At 47.6% G+C, this 13922-nt stretch overlaps 1 protein-coding gene across 6 annotated transcripts in view; it reads right to left on the minus strand.

The window, feature by feature from the left end:
• ARNTL (aryl hydrocarbon receptor nuclear translocator like) overlaps window positions 1–13922 on the minus strand; it is a 108769-nt gene that overhangs the window by 74856 nt on the left and 19991 nt on the right. For 4 of the 6 annotated variants that reach the window (XM_043480989.1, XM_043480991.1, XM_043480984.1 and 1 more), the window contains exon 2: window positions 1181–1253. The exons of 1 other annotated variant lie outside the window; for it this stretch is intronic. The gene's annotated coding sequence lies outside the window, so the exon portion shown is untranslated. Of the gene's footprint in view, window positions 1–1180; window positions 1254–3071; window positions 3099–13922 lie in introns of those variants that run through there. One more of the 6 variants, XM_043480985.1, reaches the window with a different exon arrangement.

Consider the following 13922-nt stretch of genomic DNA (forward strand, 5'->3'; position numbering starts at 1 on the left):
CATCACAGGGAGCACTTATTAATCCTATGCTTCTGTTCTACATCTCTAGGTCTACCCTTCCCAGCTCAGGTGCTGGCCGCGCATTTCCAATGATCTATTAGACATGTCCTGTGGATGAACCACTGCCACCTCGAATTCAGTATATCTAAAACTGGATGCACCAACTATCCTTCTGCACCCTGAACAGCCACATTTTGGTCAGTGGTTATGAACTATCAAGTTTAAACTTTCACCTTCCTTGGCTCCTGTCTTTAAAGTCTAAGAAGACCACAAACCCTACGTTTCTCCCTTTGCACTCTCTCTTCTTCTGGTCCTTTGCTCCATCTTAACCACCGTTAGCCACATGACTTCACGCCTGGACTGCTGCTGCTGCCTTGGAACAGAGCTTATGCTTCTTGTCCAGAATGCCCCTAACATGTTACTTCGGCCATTTTACTTCTTTGCTCCAAATAACTTCAATGGCTTCCTACTGTCTCCAAGTGTCTCAGCCTAGCACTCAGGGTCTAGAAGAGGGGTGGGCAAACTATAGCCCACAGGCCAAATTCGGTCTACTATCTGTTTTTGTAAATAAAGTATAATTGGAACACAGCCACACCATCACAGACATATTATCTGTGGCTGCTTTCCCGCTACAATGGCAGAGTTGAAGAGCCATGATAGAGACCATATGGCCTAGGAAGCCGAAAATATTTACCATCTGATCCTTTACAGAAAAAGTTTGCTGACCCTGGTTTACAGTAATCAGCCACCAGCAGCAGATCCTGCCAAACTTCTTACTCACCACTCCTTTGGATGAAATTTTTGTTCTCATGGGTCTTTTGCTGAGTCCACTTTCTTTCCATCTTATACCCACCTTCTCAAGCCAGAAAAGCATATTTCATCCCCCAACTGGACTTGTCCATCCTTCAGAACACAGTCAAGCTCTGCCTCTCTGTGAGGCCAGCTGTATCCATCCCCTGCACCTGGGATACTTCCCCTCTGGCCTCTCTCTCTGTATCTACCACAGAAACATAAATTGAGATCCCCTTCTGCAGATCTTTTCCACCTATGCTGTAGGCTTCTCCAGAGTACAGGTGCAGTACCCTTCACAGAGCAGTACCAGTGATAACGACCTTGCCCTTCATTCCAAATACCAATCCTTGATAGCATAATTCGGTAAGAAGGCATCAAACAAACTTACCAATGAAGGCCTAGCATTCCACATTTGAAAAGTTAAGCTTCGGTCCAAAAACATGCACGTTAGACAGCACCACCTAAAAGCCAATGAAATAAGAGTTTAGCTTTAGAAGAGAACATTTCTACATTTTCTTTAAATTTACAACTCCCAGTGAGTTTTGATTCACTGTCCTCCCAGGCTGTCCATCTCTGCCTAGAAAATACTGCTCATCCTTCAAATCCACTGGACAGTCTCTACCTGGAAGCCACCCCACTGTCCCAGACAGGCCAGGCACCCCTCCTCTCAGCTCCTGTGGAACTCTGGTGAGACATTTATGGTAACACGGGGTACAATGTAGCATAACTTCTTATTTGTGAATAGGGGTCCTTAGACTGTACTCTTGTGAAGAGGAGAGATCTGATAAATTCACCCCATTCCTTATCCCTACTGCCTAGAATACTATGGCTATTTAGATAGTTCTCAATAAATATTTGTAAAATGGGTGGAAAAGTTAACCCACTCAATCCATGAAGACATGCCAGGCATCTAAAATTCTGCTGGACCAATATTGTCATCCTAGAAATGCATGCTTCAATCCCACTGCTTTTAATAGGCAATGGTTTAACAGGAAGGATTAATGAGATTAATCTTCTAAATGCACACCTTTGGAATGCCACTTCCCTGAGCAGAAACCTTTAGAGGCTCCCAGAACCTAAGAAGGCAAGCCCGACTCCACAGGCAGGCTGCCAGGCCTACAACAGCTGGCCCAGCCTGAGTCTGCAGCCTCAGCTCATGTGGTCTCCCCCAGTGGACCCCTCACTCCAGACAGAAAGGACTGGTGGCCAGTCCCTTCTCTCAGCATTCTTCCTCCCCTTCTTGCCACATTATCTCCTTCTATACTATAGTGACCTCCATTTCAACATCTTGCTCCAGACCAAGGTCATGGTGGGGCCCAAGAAGGTTTTTTTTTTCCTTCCTTTAGAATTGTGTGTGTGTGTGTGTGTGTGTGGTGGTGGTAAAAAACACATAACAAAATTTACAAGCTTAACCATTATTAAGTGTGCAGCTCAGTGGCATTACATACATCACACTGTTGTGCAAACACTACCATCCACCTCCAGACTCTTTTTTATTGTCTACAAAACTGAAATAACAGCTCTACTTTCTCCTTTCCTCCCTGTCCATGGCACCCAAAACATTTCTGTGGAATGAATGAATGAAGACATGAATAAATCTGACCTCAGTCCTCCCAACAAAAGCCAGAAGTACTATCTCTTTCTGCTGGACTCCCATGGTACTATCTTCACATCTTTCTTAGACCTATTTCCATCAGTCTTAAATGACCCTTTTTGCATACTTGTATTCTCCTTCAAGGCGGGAACTACTACTTATTGGAAAGGCTGAGCTTGGGTGCAAAAGCGTGCATTTAGCTTCTCCTCCATGTCATTAGATCTGACGGGCAAGTCTGTGTCTTCCCCATATAGCTCTTGCCGTCAGTGAATCACCCCCTCTTGTTGACATCTCTCTTCACTTGGCTTCCAGGCTAGCGTTCTAGGCTTTCCACCCACCTCACTCACTGGCTGTTCGTTCCCTTTGCTGGTTCTTCCTCGTCTCCCCACATCTTAATGTCAGAAAGCCCCAGGGCTCGAATCATAGTTCTCCTTTCTGTATTCCTTCAATTGGCCCCTGGGTGATCTCACCTAGCCTCCTATCACCTATACATGAAGGATGCCCAGATGTCTCTCCAAGCACAGGTCTCTTGTTTGGACTCCTGGCTAGTATACTTTACTGCTTGCTTTAGGGAAGATGTCAAGTAGAGAGGAGGTCTCTGTGAGGTGTGTTTGATGTATCAAACTTGACACATCTCACATAGACCCCTGACCTTCCCCCAGACCTGCTCTTCCCAGAATCTTACCAATCTCAGTTTAAGGGCATGGTCTCCTGGTCTTCTAGTTGCCCGGGTCAAAGGTTTGGAGTCGCTCTCATCTCCTCTCTCTCTCCAATCCTCACCAAAACTGGTTTTTACCTTCAAAATAATGGGTTGGTCAAAAACTTCATTTGGGTTTTTCCATAACATCTCAGGAAAAACCCAAATGAACTATTTTGCCAACTCAGTGTATTCAGAATGCGACCATTCCTCACCTCCTCCACCATCACCACCCTAGGTTATTGCCAGAGCCTCTAACTGGTGTCCCTGCTCTCTCTGCTTCTGTGTTTGGTGTCACTGCCAATTCCACCCATAGCCTAGCCTCAATACAGGAGAGAGTCTGCTATGACGGAAGTCAGATTATGTCACTTCGTCGGTTAAAATTCTTACAAGCTTTCCCCGCAAGGACAATGCCCAAGGGATAAGTGTTTCCAAAGTAGACTGGCGGGCCCCGGGGTAGGCTGATGGGCGAGGCAGGGTCTTCTGGCCAGTGTCCCCCTCCCAACCATCTATTTCGTGACTGGCAGTCCTGATATATCTCCTATTATCTGACTCCTTAAATAAAAGATACTTCTTAAAAGGATAAAAGTATAATTAATCAACTTACTTTTCCAGTTAGGATACCACAAGAAGCCATTAACATTCACATTTCTTAAGAATTCATAAGAAAGACATGTTGAGTCTGCCACCAATTCATAACTCATTTCCAAAGAAGAGTTAGCCTCCTGGAGAAGAGCTATTGCCCACTTGGTGCTGGGGGTGAGTCCTCCTGAAGCCCCCTTCACTCACCATGCCCTGTCTGTCTGTCTCCTCCAGATTCTCTCTCTCTCTCCTTGACCTGCCTGATGCTGTGGCTGGAGGTGAAGTCCAAATGAAATAAGAATTGAAGGACTTAAAGTAGCTCAGGTCTTATCCATTCTCCTCAGAACAACAGCAGCAGCCTTTCAACCAGTCTCCCCAGATCTACACTGATGGTTTAGCCGCTAAGTCAGGTCCAGCTCTTTTGCGACCCCACTGACTGATTTTCAGCCACAACCTCATATAGTGATAATTTTAAGAAAACCTATATTTGACCAAGTCCCCTGCTTTATAACTTTCCAAAGAGCTCCTGGGCTTTCCAGGTAGCACTAGTGGTAAAGAATTCACTTGCCAATGCCGGAGACATAGGAGCCACGGGTTCGATCCCTGGATTGGAAAGAATCCCTGGAGGAGGAAACGGCAACCCACTCCAGTATTCTTGCCAGAAGAATCCCATGGACAGAGGAGTTTCAGTCCATGGGGTCGCCAAGAGTAGGACATGACTGAGCATCTAAGCACACACACAGAGTTCCTACATTGCCATATGATAAATTCTTCAAAACATATTACAATAAACCATAGTAAATATTCTTTTTATCTTCCCTAGATACTTTTATTCTGCTTTCTTCTTAAAAAGGTCTTGCTTGACCCAACAGGGGGGTGAGGGTGGGGGGGGGTAGGGTATTCCATCCAGCTCAGATTAGAGCAATCTTCACCCCCACAACAGCCGATAGAGATGTAGTGCTCCCAAAGGCCAAGCACATCACCCAAGCTGGACCACCCATAGCCGTTCTCTAGAACTGATATATGGATGCAGAGAAAGGAGTTCTCCCTTCTCTGGAATTGCAACACTGGGGCTATCAGCAGCGGTGCCTCCCCAGGGAGAGAGGCCTGTCTGCAGTAGGAAAGACTGATGCTAACGCACAATGAACGGGAGGCGCCAGATGGACGACCAGCAGTGTCAACTCCTATTCCGGAACCTCCTGCTTTTGTGAACTCCTACAGCATCCAGCATCCTTCCCGGTTATGGAACCAGTAACTACCCACTCCTGCCTCTAGGAGCTGGAGTCCCAGCAGGCCCACTGTGACGCTTTCTCTATCTGCGCCTTTCTCCACATTGGTTCCTCTGCCCAGAACATGGGCGCCCTGGGTTTTTACACAGCAACCAGGCTTCCCCTGTGAGGTCAGCCCTGAAGGCAAGCACGGCCAGTCCAGTCTTACTGACGTGCTCTAAAAGGCCTGGAATATACCCACTGGGTTACACCCACACCCCACCCCTGCCTTCCCAATCTTCGAGCTCGCTGCCCAAGCTAGAAACCTCAGACCCACCTGGTCTTCTCAGACTTCCTCAAGGCCTACGTGGGTTCCCCACGTCTTCTTTCTGCCCCGTGTCTGCTGTCACAGTCCAGAGCCCCATCCTCTCCTCCCTGAGCTGAGGTACCAGCCTCCGGGTCTCTCTGCCCCTCCCCTTTCCCATCCCTCCACACTGCGGCAGAGATGAACTTCCAAGAGCCCTTCTACCACCTACAGAGTCAAGACCCTGGTGTGAAGGCCCTTCACGTACGGGCTTCCACCCAATTGTCTAGTTTCTCCAACCACTTCCACTTCCAGGAGGATGCAGAAGACACACTTTCCCCATTTCACCTTCTGTTTACAATGAAAACTCCTACATGGGACACACAAAACAAATGCGAGAAGATTCCGAAGGCAGAGTGAAGAAGGCAGCCCAGGGAAGGGGCCTCAGGCCCCGAGGAAGGACAATGTGGTGAGCGGCCCACAGTTGCTTTTGGTCCCACTTGGAATGGAAGAACCTGGAGATGCCAACAAGCACAGACCAAAAAGGCTCCAACAAAAGCTTGCTGCCTGCAGCAAGATGGACAACTTTTAGATAATAACTGCTCTATATCAGCCAACACCACAGAATAACCCATGGTCCCACCCATACCCATACAACGAAGGGCATGACATCTGTAAAAAACATCTATAGCTAACCATGTGCTTACTGGTGAAAGAATGAAGAAGGGCTGCCCCCACGATCAGGAATAGATGATACTGTCCATTCTTAGCACTCTCACTCAACCAAGTACTCCAAGTCCCAGCCAGCACCAGAGGCCACAAAAGGAAATAAAACAAACAGACCGGAAAGGCAGAAATAAAACCGTCATCTCTATTTGTAGATGATATGACTGTCCAGATAGAAAATCTTGATGAATATAACCAAAAAAGAAAAAAAAAAAAAAAAGCCTACAACCAATGAGTGAGTTTAGCAAGGATGAAGGATCCAAAATAAAAACAAAAACTCAATTGTTTTCCTGTATACTAGCAATGGACATGTGGACACTGAAATTAAAAATCTAGTATCATTTACAATCACTAAAAAAAAAAAAAAGAAAGAAAGAAATACTTGGGTGTAAATATAATTTCTTGCAGCAAATCATTCTAGTCTATTCTGCCAGGAGGGCAGGAACAGTGTATATTTGTTTCCCTCTCCAATGAAACCAAAATACTGAGCCAGTGCCCAGCACCTAGAAGACAGGCAATATTTGTTGCCACAGCTCATACTCTGCCCTGTTTAAGATAGACTTTCTTTCCCTTTATGCTCCTAGTGGGAGCATCGTCCACTAAAAAATTCCCTCTCTCATTTCTGCCTTGGCAGGTCATGATTGCCAAGGAAGAACCAGGGAAGCTGTTTCTGCTCCCACTCCAAAACACACTTATGTTCTTACATTACACACAGCATGGACTAGAAATGGCCTCTCCAGGCTCCTCTCTCTCACCCAGAGGGAAACTGGGTGCCTTCCACATCAGCCCGAGGGTGGGGCCCTGAGGCTCAGCCCGAAGACCCCCAGCAATGACACGAGGCTCCTGGCAGTGCTATCCCCTCCAGACTCTGTGCTGAGAGGAGCCACAGACACCCCCCCAGTCCCACTGCCTAAAAGCTCATTGTGAAAAAGAACTGCCTATCTGTGCTGAAGGAAGTACTGTGGAAGAGAAGAGGCTATGAGAGATAGGTCAGGCCCAGAGGGTGTCCAGTTTCCAAAAACTCTTCCCCTCTTTTTACTTCCAAGGGTTGAAAGTTGAGTGTAATAGTCATTAAGCAAAAGCCACAATTTCAGAACCATCCTGAGTCCTTTCGGTCCCACCCCACCACCCATTCCACAGCAAAACCTGTTCCACTTTCAGAACAGAGCTCAAATCCAACCACTTTTCAGCATCTCCACCACCACCTCCACTCGGGACCTAGCTGCTCTCCTCTCTCGCTGGATAATGCCAACAGACTCAGCTTCTCTCCCTGAGTCCTTCCTCAACACAGCACAGTGAGCCTTTCAAGATATGACTCAGATCATACCATTACTCTTTCAAAACGCTGCAGTGTTCTGGCTCTCCCTGTCACTCACAAAGCAACCAAGTCCTGACAATGACCTTAGTGGCCTGGCCCCCTTACTTCTCTGCCCTCACTTTCCACCACATCTTCACCTCCTCCTCATTCCACTCCAGGCCCCCTGTTCACCTTTACCTGCTGTTCCCATGCCTAACTCTCTTCCCCAGTTAAACCCGTGACTAACTTCTTCACCTTGTTCACTATACACTATACCAGGAGTTTATCCATCTTTGCGAGCTTGTCAGACTCCTCTGTTCATGGGATTTTTCAGCCCTCTAGGCTTCTCTGTTTATGGGATTTTTCAGGAAAGAATATTGGAGTGGGTTGTCATTTTCCTCCTCCAGGGGCTCTTCCCAAACCAGGGATCGAACCCGCATCTGCTGTGTCTCCTACATCGCAGGTGGATTCTTTACCTGCTGAACCATCAGGGAAGCCTGCCCACCAAAATCCATTTCCTTTTACTTGTAAGCACATGGCTGGACTACATCTCCCAGCTTCCCTTGCAGTTAGGCGGAGAAGGCAATGGCACCCCACTCTAGTACTCTTGCCTGGAAAATCCCATGGATGGAGGAGCCTGGTAGGCTGCGGTCCATGGGGTCGCTAAGAGTCGGACACGACTGAGCGACTTCACTTTCACTTTTCACTTTCATGCATTAGAGAAGGAAATGGCAACCCACTCCAGTGTTTTTGCCTGGGGAATCCCAGGGATGGGGGAGCCTGGTGGGCTGCCGTCTATGGGGTCGCACAGAGTCGGACACAACTGAAGCGACTTAGCAGCAGCAGCTTGCAGTTGGGAGTACACATGTGGCTGAGTTCTGGGTGTGAGGGATGCAAGGCTTCTTCCACACTGGCCTGTAAACGTTCCCACAAAGTCCTCTCTCTTTTTCAGCTGAATGGGAGGGAATCTGAGGGTCTTGACAGAGACACAAGATAGAAGGAGTGTGGGTCCCTCAACAACCATCAGGAAGGATGCTTGCTAACCAGGAGCAGCCTCACTGGAACTTTTCTCTATGAGAAATAAAAGTTTTCTTGAGTTGACACAGTGAGATTTGGGATGTCTGTTTGCTATCTGACCTGACAACTTGGTCTCCTTCTCAATGAGACCTTCGATTACTCTATTTAAAATCCTCCCAACACTTCTTAGCTGACCACCTTACTTTGTTTATCCCCATAGTCCTTATTACCATACAGCATACTGTATATTTTGTTTTTTTTTTTTTCCTCTATCACTCCAAATATGAACGTAAGCTAAAGGCAGGAAGTTTTGCTTTTCTTTTCCCCTTGTTGTATCCCCTGGGTCTAGAACAGTGCTTGGCAAGTTGTAACAACAATCCTGTGTGGTTGAATGAATGAATAAATGAATGAATGGGACTATATGGGCTCCAAGGTCAGAAAGGCCTGGGTGGAGGCCTGCTCTGCCATTTACTACCTGTGTGACCTGGGGCAAGTTACTCTCCCTCTGCAAGACTCATTTTCTTCATCTGTAAAATGGGAGGAAGTAACAGTACTTTCTTTATAGAGACTGGAAATAATTAAGATCATGAACATAAATCTTTTAGTGCAGTGCCTAGAAATAGCTCAGGCTCCATAAATGCTAATTACCAACATTGTCAACTCAAGGTCAGAGGACAAGACTGGGTGTCAGGCCCTCATAAGGTCACTGGCAGCGCCATGTATCAGAGAGGAAGGAACTGAACAGATATTTACATGCACAAAGTCTTCTGGAAGAAATCGTGGCAAACACCTAGGTCGATTCGAGAGCTGCCTGAAAGTTCTCAGTAAATTGCAAACGATCAGAAAAACATGACAACTGGTGTCAGGGGTGATGAAAAATGTGTGCCGAGTCTGCAGGAAAGCCTTGCTCTGGAGAGAGCACCACCCCAGTGATGAGAGATCACTCTGTGCCTTTTAAGAAACAATTTTCACAGCAAAGCTTGAGAAAAGAGAGGCCTCTTGCATCATGAGGACAAGGTAATAAGGCTATAAAAATGGAACTCAAATAAACCACACACAGAGCCCACATGGGCCCAATTTTCCAGGAAAAACAGCGATTGCTGCAGCATTCAGATGAGGCAGTCACACTTATGCCTGAGCATAGCAAATAGCTTTCAGAAATCATTAGGCTGCAGAAAAGCCACAGGGTTTGCCAAATTAGCCGTGCCAGCTCTCACCTGTCCTCTCTGTATGACTGCCTCTCTCCACCAATAAGAGGACACAGGCAATGAGACCCAGTGCCTGCACCTGCTTCGCCGTCTTCAGAATACAGAGCCTCCTGGAGCGAACAGCACTGTAGTCAGGAGAGCCCAGGCTGACGCTCCTGTGTCTGCAGCCTGGCGGCCCCCTCCACACAGGCCCTCTAGGCTTTCTGATTGGCTCAGACATGCCCTCAGATCTCACCTCCTGGAACTCTCTGCCTTGTTGACAAAGCCCTCCTTGAAACTCCTTCTTCCTGAGGCCCCTTCCACAGCTCTCACCAAACTCCCCCAAACCCACAACCATGATCCCTTTCATGTCCATCTCTGGCCCCTCTCCCACCTCTGCATCTCTAAACATTGGTACCCCAAGCCTCTAAAATATGGTGTCTACCCACCTTTCTGATTCCAGTGTCTGTTCTTCCTCTATATGGGAGGCAGGACAGCTTTCTGGTTTGAAGCAGATATTCTGGAGCCAGACCAACTGGGTCTGATCTCAGTTGTATAACACTATAGTCTTAGGCAGTTAACAAACTGTTTTATGTCTATCCCTTCATCTGTAAAACGGAGATGATTATAAAAGACCTCATTTGGGTCACTGCAGGGATTAAATGAGCTAATAACAGAGATAAAGTTCTTAGAACCATGCCTCAGACCTGATACACTCCATAATGTGCTGGCAAGGACTGCTATTCCATGAGCCATTGTTTAAGCCAAACCCCAAACATAACACCCTGTCCTTCTGCCTCAGTTTCCTCTACTCGGGCCTTTTCTCTTAGCTGGAGATGTGCAGGCGCTATCTCAGCCAGTCCTTAAGGAGCTGACAGGGGTAACCACTCTTAAACACCTTTCTGTAATCCCCCACCCCAGCTGTCCAATGAGATGGAATACCTCCCTTCTCTGACAGGGTGGGGCAGACTTCTCCCAGGGCCCTCTTCGTAATCTCTCTTGAGTAATCATTAACTTTATTTTAGTTTTTAAAAATTTTTATTTATTTATTTCTGGCTGAGATAGATGGGTCTCTGTTGCTGGCACATGGGTCTTCTCTAGTTGTGGCAAGCGGGGGCTGCTACTCTCTAGTTGCAGTGAGCAGGCTTCTCATTGTGGTGGCTTTTCCTGTTGCAAAGCATGGACTCTAGAGCACGGGGTCAGCAGTCGTGGCGCATGGGCTTAGCTGCCCTGAGGCATGTGGAATCTTCCCCGGCCAGGGATCAAACCTATGTCCCCTGCATCAGCAGGTGGATTCTTAACAACTGGACCACCAGGGAAGTCTGAATAGTCATTAATTTTAGACTTGTCTTACCTTCCCACTCCCAGTTCATAAGCTCCTCAGAAACAGGGGTGCATTGGGTTTTTTTTCTTCCCAAGTTTTTATCCCCTATAACTGTATTCACTGTAAAGACTCAGTCAACATTTGCTGGATTATGTTGAAATGCAAAGCCCGGAGCCTGGGTCTACATAACAATCAACAACAGATCAGCAGGACGGAGGAAGCCTTCCCCATCACCCCAATACAGATGTCAAGTTAAAAAGAACACAAGGGTCCAAGTGAGTGACATCTGTTTCTCTGTTTCATTCTAGCCATTTACTAATGGCCAACAAAAAGCCAAAACCTTTTCAGGAAGTTAGCAATCTGCTTCCACTGCGAAGACGACTTCTCTCCCTGACAGGCTCACTCTGTCTTAGGGAGACATGGTTTCTCCCTCAAAAATCCTGTTTACTTTTTCTTGTTTTAGGCTACTTCTCTAAAACATCCTCAAGAAGAGATCATTGTTTATTTTGTTATTGTTTTAAACAAAATGACAAAGATACACGGACACATAATTCCTCAATTCCCCACAGGTAGGTTACTCCTTAAGAGGATATATGGGGCTCACCTCCACACTTGAGAACAGACATGCCATGTATTACTTGTAGATACACAGCCTTTTCCTTACGTCTAAGTTCACATTACCATTACCCTGCTTCTTCAATCACAGCAAACATGACAAAGACCTTCCTAGCATTTAAAGTAAAATTTGAATATATCCTCATGATGTTCTTGGGGAAAAAAAAAAAATCTGATTCTTTATCTAATCTTGGGCCATCATCACCATTAGCTAGATAAATGCCAACCTAATGAAACGATTCTGTAATACACAAAGATGGCTTAATGCAGCATTAGCTGAAAGAGCAAAAATCAGAAGTAATCAAAATGCCCCATAACAAGCTCATGGCTTAATGAAGGCATTCCCTTGATAGAATATTACACAGCCATCTTAAAGAAGCATGTTGGAATGAGGGAGCCATGTGGGAAAAGGCTGAAGGTATTGTCTTAAGAGGAAATGGGATGCTAAGTGTAGGATGTGTGTTCTTGCCACTAAGGTTGCCCCAGCTGGGCAGAGGAGGCCCTGAGTTTGAAGTCAGAAGCAAGGAAAGTTAAGGGAAGGCTAAGAGAAAATCCCAGTTAACAGGGCCAGTGGGGCTGGTGGTAAGAAGATGAGAAGCTTATGCGTGGGGCAGGGTCCCTGCTAAGAAGTAGAGAACAGAAGAGGGCAAAGGTGACCCAAAGTCAAAGTCATTTCAGGATTCCATCCCAAAGCAGGCAAGGGGAATGGGAACGGGAACCCTTCCATTGCAGAATGAATCAATCCCTGGGTGAGAGAACAACTTTCAAAGCCCTAAGACGCTTAAAGTCAAGCCTTGGCCTTTCCACGGGGCTCCCACCAGAAGGCTCAGCCCTTCCCAATCCTCTGAGGCTAATCCTGCCCCAAGGCAGGAGGGATTTAAGGGGCTCTAACCTAGAACCCAGGGATTTAGCTTGTTTGCTGATAGCCTGGCAGATAAAGAAATTGAGCCCCCTGAGAACAAGTATCTTAGCCAAGGCCACACAGAGAGTTAGGGGCTGAGCTGACACTGGAATCTAAGCCTGCCTGTCTCTGGGTTTACAGCTCTTCCGCAGAGCAACTTGGTGCCAGACAACTGACAAGTCAGACAACTGGCCCTACACTATGACAGAGAAGCAGCGGGTTATGACCAGGTGAGCCAAGCAGAGCAGGGCAGGAAGACCCCAGGACACCAACCAACAATAGCCCCCAAAGAGGGACATGAAGGCCCCCAGGGCCACACTGTGCAAAGGCCAAGGCTTCAGGGGTTTGGGAGTTGTTCTCTCATGCAGGGATTGATTCATTCTGCAATGGAAAGGTTCGCATTTCCCTTGCCTGCTTTGGGATGGAATTCCTGAAGTGACCTTGGCTTTGGGGCGCCTTTCCCATCTTCCATTCTCTACTCCTTAGCAGGCCCCTGCCCTGTGCCCCGGCGTCTCATCTTCCTACCACCAGCCCCTCTGGCCCTGTTATTTGAGATTTTCTTAGTTTGCCCCCTCCTGTACCCCAATCCATGCCAACCCCCTGCCTCTAACCCCTCAGCCTCCTACCCTTTGTCAGTTCCGCTGAAGCTCACTGCCCTGTGGGTGTCACTGCTGGTCCCTGAAGCCATGACCTCCAGCACTGCTGTGCCACCTGTGGGTCCCACAGGTCCATCTCTGGACACGAGAAAAAGACTCCAGAGCTCCTCCCCACAGCTCCCATCCCCCTTGACTCCTACCCCTACCTCCACCAGAATCCCCAATCTGAACATCTCCTGCCAATACAAGAGACCAAACTCCCTGCCTGGCATGTAAGGTCTCCCTCATGGAGCCCAAACCACCTACCTGACCAGGCCTCCTAAGGCACCCACCCCCCTGCCCAGGTTAAGCAGGGGCTTGTTCCTTATGCCACCTCCAGAAGGCATACTCTCCTCACCACCCCAATGCCCCTAAGCACCAGCTCAAGCTTTCTCTCATTTTTTTCTTCCAAACACACTAATCTCCACTGAAAGAACCCAACCCTTTGGGGTCTAAGTAGCCAAAGAGCCAGGCTCTCAAATATGGAACAAGCAGCTCATCCTGACACCGTCATCCAAAGGGCTATGCCTAGGAGGGCCTTCTCTCCCCAAATCCACTTGAAACACACCATCAGAGAGTCCGTCACTTCAGCAGTTGTCAAACTCTCCCTTGACCCCTCCCCGCCTTGGGAACGGATGCAAACGTTAGGCAGTGATGCTGGAGCCAGGACAGCTGGTAAGGATCCTGGCATATTCAAGAGCATCCCACTTGCAGTAAGCACTTCCTGGGCTCCTATTCTGGGCCAAATGGCAGGCAAAGGGCACAAAGACACAAATTCAGACACACCGGTTGTTGCAGGAATTCAAAGTCAAACAAGGCAAGGAGTGAGGTAAGCCTCACTAATGCAGCATGACAAAAGCCAGCCAGAGAGGGAAGGGACAGAGGGAAGAAGAGCAAGGAAGAGAGGCAGCAACAATTCAGTTCAGCGGAGAAAGGTGTGGGGAAGGGCTCAGAGAAAGCCGAACTGAGCTGATCCCTGAGGGGTAACTAACCAGAAACACAACAGCCTTCCCCACGTACTGGGTGCTGACTGTAAGCTGAGC

This window comes from Cervus canadensis, chromosome 11 (genome assembly GCF_019320065.1).
Source record: "Cervus canadensis isolate Bull #8, Minnesota chromosome 11, ASM1932006v1, whole genome shotgun sequence".
Classification (NCBI taxonomy): domain Eukaryota; kingdom Metazoa; phylum Chordata; class Mammalia; order Artiodactyla; family Cervidae; genus Cervus; species Cervus canadensis.